Source organism: Penaeus japonicus, unplaced genomic scaffold (assembly GCF_977035675.1).
Source record: "Penaeus japonicus unplaced genomic scaffold, GWHDUDI00000001_assembly GWHDUDI00000024, whole genome shotgun sequence".
Taxonomy (NCBI): domain Eukaryota; kingdom Metazoa; phylum Arthropoda; class Malacostraca; order Decapoda; family Penaeidae; genus Penaeus; species Penaeus japonicus.
In genome coordinates this window covers 6313453-6315932 of record NW_028234426.1, presented here as the reverse complement: position 1 = coordinate 6315932, position 2480 = coordinate 6313453, and positions in this window count along the sequence as shown.

Below are 2480 nucleotides of genomic sequence, written 5' to 3'. Positions count from 1 at the left end.
TCCTTTTCATCCCCCACCCCCCTCTCTCTCTCTCTCTCTTTTCTCCCCCTCTCTCCCTCAACACCTCTTTCTCTCTCTCTTCCTCCACTTCTCTCCATCTAACTCTCTTTCTCTCACTCTCTTTCTCCCCCTTCCTTTTTTCTTCCCCTCCCCCTCTCTCTCTCTCTCTTTCTCTCTCTCTCTCTCTCTCTCTCTCTCTCTCTCTCTCTCTCTCTCTCTCTCTCTCTCTCTCTCTCTCTCTCTCTCTCTCTCTCTCTCTCTCTCTCTCTCTCTCCCCCCCCCCCTTCTTACGCCTCGACTACCCATCTCTCTCATAAGTGCAAGTCCGTTAAGTTGTTCAGCTGCAATTTCCCTGCATTGCCGATCGTTGCATCTGTTCAGCCACTTATGCAAATAACGGGAAATTCTCTCCTGATAGGACCAGTTTTTGTAGTTGTTTTTTTGCAGTGGTTTTAAATATCTCTTCCTTTAGAAAATAGGGGGATGAAAAAATGATAGTGATGGTGATGATGATGGTGGTGATGATGATGATAATGATAAAAGCAATGATGACAATTATGATAATCATGATAACCTTAACAAATTATAATTGTAATGACAATACTGATACCAAGAATTACCAATAATTACATCATTATTATTCTTGATGTTATAGTTCCTTTTATTATCATCATTATCATTATCATCAGAGATAACAATAATAACAAAAAAAATTATAACAAATAAAAAAAAATACTTTCAATATACCACACAGTTTCCCAAGTCAACACCATATTCGTATCTTATCATACAGTTAAAAAACAAACAGTTAAAAAACACACAAGCATCTGTTGCTCAATTACTGTAGAACAAGTCCTGTTCTCGCCACACACGACGAGAAGAAAGATATTTTAGTCGTAAGATAACACACACAAAAAAAAAAAAAATAAATAAAAAAAATGCTGTCACTTTTCAGAAGCGTGTGGGAAGAAAGAGTGAGAGAAAGATCATGGCAAACATCTTGCTTTCTATCTATCTATCTATCTATATATATATCTATGTATATATATATATATATATATATATATATATATATATCGATTTATCCATCTCTCTTTATATAGATACACACACTTACACACATACACGAAGAGAGAGAGAGGAGGAGTGAGAGAGAGAAAGAGAGAGATATAGACATGATTATATATATATATATATATATATATATATATATATAGAGAGAGAGAGAGAGAGAGAGAGAGAGAGAGAGAGAGAGAGAGATAGAGAGAGATAGAGAGAGAGAGAGAGAGAAAGAGAGAGAGAGAGAGAGAGAGAGAGAGAGAGAGAGAGAGAGAGAGAGAGAGAGAGAGAGAGAGAGATGAGTAGATAGATAGATATGATAGATAAGTTTATACGTTTGTTCAGTGAAAAATATATGTACTTGTTTGCGTATGAGTGTGAATGCCAGGCAGATAAATGAATAAACAGAAACAAACAGACAAAGTAAACGATAGAATGCAAGAGTAGAGAATCAACAGGCAATAGATAGCAGCCCCCCCCCCCTCATCCCCCCTAATCCCTAATGAAAAATATAATAACAATAAAAAAAATATAAAAATAAAAAAAAAAATACAGAAAGAAAGTGAGATGACGAGGTTAGCCATCCTGCCGACCTAACCCAGGCATAGTGCAGGTGTAGCTGTTTTCTTTCACGCCCTCGAGGTACCTCGGCCGCCCACACGCCCCTACTTTCACTTTCTTCGGAATGTAGTTTTTATAAAGTAGTTTACCTTTTTTTTTTTAAGGAATTGGGTATATACGGCATTTCAGATAACCGAAACAAATTATAAAACTATTAATAATGATAATAATTAAAATGAAAATTAATATAACGTAAAGAAAAAGACTCCCACGCGACCAGAAATATTGTTACGATTGCGTGACACAACATAGAAGTGCAAAATCTTGTGCGTGACTGATCTAGTCACATTGCTTTCTCAAATTGTGAACTGCATCACTCAACGAACTTTAGAACGCCTCCCTCTCCCTTTTTCTTTCCTTTCCCTTCTCTTCCCTTCCTCTTCTCACTCCTCCTGCATTCCTTTCTCCTCCTGTGTCGTCCTCTTCCTCTTCTCCATCCTTATTCTCTCCCATCTCTTCCCTCAATCTAAATCTCTTTTCCTCTCCTTCTCCTCCCTTTCTTCCTCCCTCATTTTCCTTATCTCATCCTTCCCTCCTTTCCTCCTTTCCTCCTATCTCCTCTCCTCTCCTCTTTTCCCATCTCTCCATCTCCCCCCTACCCCCTCCCCCTTCCCCCCCTACTCCCACCGTGACGAGGAATCTGATAGCATTACCGTGACGTTCACTATTGCCAGGGAAAAGTACGGTAAAGATTCTACAAGCACACGCCAATACAGGATGATCTTATATCTATGACTTATTATCTAATCTACCGAAGATCTTTCTCATCTACAGCTCATGTCTTTTATGGGAAATTGATT